This window comes from Echinops telfairi, unplaced genomic scaffold (genome assembly GCF_000313985.2).
Source record: "Echinops telfairi isolate 266 unplaced genomic scaffold, ASM31398v2 ScPeMD7_7429;HRSCAF=8467, whole genome shotgun sequence".
Lineage (NCBI taxonomy): Eukaryota > Metazoa > Chordata > Mammalia > Afrosoricida > Tenrecidae > Echinops > Echinops telfairi.
The window spans coordinates 3,936,016-3,940,202 of NW_022111329.1; the positions used below are offsets into that span (position 1 = coordinate 3,936,016).

Consider the following 4,187-nt stretch of genomic DNA (forward strand, 5'->3'; position numbering starts at 1 on the left):
CAGGGAATCTAGGACAGATGAACCCCTCAGGACCAGGGGTGACAGTGGCGATACCAGGAACGAAGGGGGGTGTAGAAAGGGGGAATTGATCACAGGGATCTACATGTAACCTTCTCTCTGGGGGACGGGCAGCAGAGGGGTGGGTGAAGGGATACGTCAGGCAGTGTAATATAAGATATAATAATAATTTATAAATTATGAAGGGTTCATGGGGGAGGGGAGAGGGGGGAGGGAAGGGAAGGGGGGGAAAGGAAAATGAGCTGATTCCAGGAACCCAAGAGGAAAGCGAATTTTGGGAATGATGAGGGCAACAAATGTATAGGTGTGCTGTACACAATTGAGCTATGTATTGTGATGAATTGCATGAGCCTCAATAAATTGATTTTTAAAAAAAGGATGAGGGCAATATATGTACAAATGTGTTTGACACAATGTATGTATGGATTGGTATAAGAGCTGTAAGATCCCCCAATAAAATGATTTCTTTTAAAAAAGAAAGAAGGTATGATCTTATTTGGGGGGAAAGTAGTAAGAGAGGGAGACAGAAAGGCTAACAGGATCTTGAAGCCAGGTGTAGTATTTTTCTGCAAATATGGCCAGCAGGAAGTCCTCTGATCTCTCATCCATGAAGGCACACTCTTGCTTCCATCAAGAAGCAGAATCTATTTCCCCACTCCTTGAACTGGCCTAAGAAGATCTGGTGACATAGTGGGTTACTAGTTGGGCTATGAACCAAAAGGTCTGCAGGTCAAAACCACTGGCCACTCTGATGGAGAAAGATGAGACTTTCTTCTTCAAGAAGAATGACAGCTTCAGCAACCCACAGGGGCAGGTCGACTCTGTCCTATAAGGTCATTGTGAGTCAAAATGTCTTCATGTCAGTGAGGTTGAGTTGAGAACCTGGCCTGGCCATGGCTTTAGTGTAGCTTGGACTTCTTCCTTCGGTACCACCAGTGCTTGATTATATACCATTGAGTATAAACCTAACTACATACACTGGGAAACCCCAAATTTTGTGTGATGCATGTTACTTAGAAAGTCACTTTATTAAGGAAGTCTGAAATGAAACTAGCAATATCTTCCAGGTTGAGAGTAATATGTCAAAATGGTAACCATGGTTCCTTTGTTCTGGACTATTGAATGAGTTGTATTTTTGCAGCAAGTAGGCAGCAACAATGTTGTAGATATAGTTGATCCTTGAATAACATGGTGGTTAGGGGTGCCAACTTCCCACATACTCAAAATCCACATCTATTTGAAGTTGGCCCTTGAACATCTTAATCTTCTCTGTGTGGTGAGTTCATCTCTCCAGTTACTGATTTGCATGACAGCAGTTTCAGCAGATCTCCCAACACGAGCTCACTGCAAGAGTTACAGGAACAAAAATCCGCATACAAGTGTGCTAGCACATTTAAATCCATGTGGTTCAAGGGTCAACTGTACAATCTTTGAATTTTGAGTTCTCAGTGGGGTGTAGCCTCCTGTATTTTTCGTTTTAGCAGCACAGGTTCCTTTATAACAGTGATTCTCAACCTGTGGGTCGCGACCCCTTTGGGGGTTGAACGCCCCTTTCAGAGGGGTCGCCTAACACCATCGGAAAACACATATTTCCAATTGTCTTAGGAATCGTGACACTGCTTCTCTATCCATCTCCAGACAGGTCTGCCCACATGCAGATATGCCCACATACCCATTGTGAAGACTGTTACTTGCCCTTCAATTAACCCTACATGTGTTTATCAGCCTCAAGACAAAATTTCATTTATTTTTAATTAGAAATAAACATTTCACAGTATATAATGACATATTGTTTTGTGATTAATCACTATGGTTTAATTATGTTCAATTTGTAACAATGAAACTACATCCTGCATATCAGATGTTTACATTATGATTCATAACAGTAGCAAAATTATAGTTATGAAGTAGCAATGAAAATAATTTTATGGTTGGGGAGTCACCACAACATAACAAACTGTATTAAAGGGCCACGGCATTCAGAAGGTTGAGAAGCATTGCTATATAAGAAGGTCTACATACTTATCTGGCAGGAGAGATACCATGATCACGAAGGTGGTTTTCCCAGGGCGAGGCTTGTCCGTTGCACTCTGGATATGCTGACCCCTGCGATTTCCCCAAATGTGGGAAACTCGACTGCAGAATTTGTGGTAGTGGGGGACTGCGTTTGTGCATTCCCCTGTAAAAAAACAAAAAAGGTCTACAGGGCATTGTGGTGAGGCTAGAGATCCTTTTAGCTGGTAGTGTAAGACTGCCATGGTCATGGCAACTTGTTTTTTTGGAGAACTTTGCTTCTTGGGATTCAGGCCAGTCTTTCCTCATTCCTTCCTGATTCCAGAGGAACTGTGAACACAAGTCCTCAAAGCAGCCCTGCTTTGTGTGATCCAGTCTTCAGTGATCCAGCTTGCCCTAGCTAAGCAAAAATAGGTGCCATAGTTGTGACACCAGGGAACTTCAAGCTAAAGTTGCACTGGATCACAATAGTAAGTTTTTAATGGAAAAATCATGAAGGTTCTTTTTCTTTAAACTTTGAGTCTTCCCTGGAAGAATAGGTGTAAATTTCATTCCTTGTAGGTTAATTTGTACAGAAATCATCTTTCTCTTCGTCCATTGATTGATAAAAATATTCTGGGTTCTGTCTCCAACACCTGTTTTGTGACTCTTGTCATTAGCTGTATTTTTGTAGTGGGCATTGATCCTGTTGTATGACTGGCCACTGCCCTGATTTTCTTGACCCCTTCCTCTCTTTGATGGATGTCGCTCCCTAGGGAGCCCCCTCTCTCCCAGAGAAGAATTCTTACTAGCTAAGGCTTTCCACCTGACCCTTCAGGCAAACAAACTTGATCAAGAAGTCCACTCAGAAGCAAGCATTGTGAGGAAGCAATGGGAAGCCTGATGAAGTGGGTGACAGCAGAGGCTCTGAGTGAGAGCCTAAATATACAAACAAACCATATATGACAATAGAACTCAGGCCAACAAAATCCATAGCAATCCACCCCAAACTGTCACAACTTGGTCAAGAACAGCCAGCTTCTTTTGGCCGCCCACACCTACTCCTTTATTCCTTCACTGCCCCTCTTGCTTACAACTCAGGACCAACCAGAGAAAAGCAAATGTGTTCTGTTGATCAATCCCTGTGGATGTGAAAGAATTCGTAGCTTCCCGGGAAACCCTGATTTCATTCCTGACCAATGCACTTCATGCACAGCCATTATTCATCAGTGAGAGAAGCCTTCTCTGTTACTTGTTGAACAGGTTTCAACGGAGTTTCAGACTATGATGAACTAGGAAGAAAGGTTTAGTAATCTACTTCCAATAAGCAATCCAATGAAAAGTCGGTGGATCATAACAGTCCGATCTGCAATGCATCATAAAGATGATGCAGGACTAAGCAGTTTTGTTCCCTTGTACATGGGGTCAGCATGAATTTGGGATCAAGAGGATGCCAACTAGCAACAACAACCAATAACTTAAGGTACCCTGCTCCTAATTAGCCCATCTTCAGTTTTCTCATGCCAACAATCTCTAATTTTAGTATATCTGAAGGCTCCCTGTGTTTGCAGTATAAAGCTGTCTCACTCCTGTGCCTGCCATACTATCAGCTGACACCTTGAGAACTGAACTCTCTTGGTCCGCAACTGTGTTTCTTTATTTTAGGGTGGTTTTGGGGTTTCTTTTGGAGGTCTGGCTGTAGGTGTCAGTGACTTAATGTCCCTTCGGAACCCTGTGGTGTAGTGGTTATACATTGGGCTGTGATTCACATGGGTGACAGTTCAAAACCACCAGCAGCTCCACAGGAGAAAGACTGGGCTTTCTACTCCAATAAACAGTGTCAGTCTTGGAAACCCACAGGCAGTCAACGTGAGTCAGTATTGACTCAATGGCAGTGAGATGAGGTTGAGGAGCAGCTACAATTAAATTTGAGCTCAAAATCCATTCATATATCTATGGTTTATATATGTTCCTGTTCCACTTTAGAGACATCATTATCATTTTATTGGGGAACATTATAAAACATCCCCATGGGGTATATGATAATTCTATTTATAGTAACATTAACTTAGTCAATGTTATAGAATTCCAAATACTGCTTAGAAAAGGAAAGTATACATGTATAGGACAACTTTTTAAACCAAAATACGTGGATTATTGACCTGTACCCCCCCCCC

General features: G+C 42.2%; 1 non-coding gene across 1 annotated transcript; it reads left to right on the plus strand.

Annotated features, from left to right (window-relative positions):
• The first annotated feature begins 2,036 nt into the window (after positions 1 to 2,036).
• LOC115872652 lies at positions 2,037 to 2,200 on the plus strand. Its single transcript, XR_004047984.1, has one exon. It is a non-coding gene; the product is annotated as a U1 spliceosomal RNA (small nuclear RNA).
• Positions 2,201 to 4,187: the final 1,987 nt, after the last annotated feature.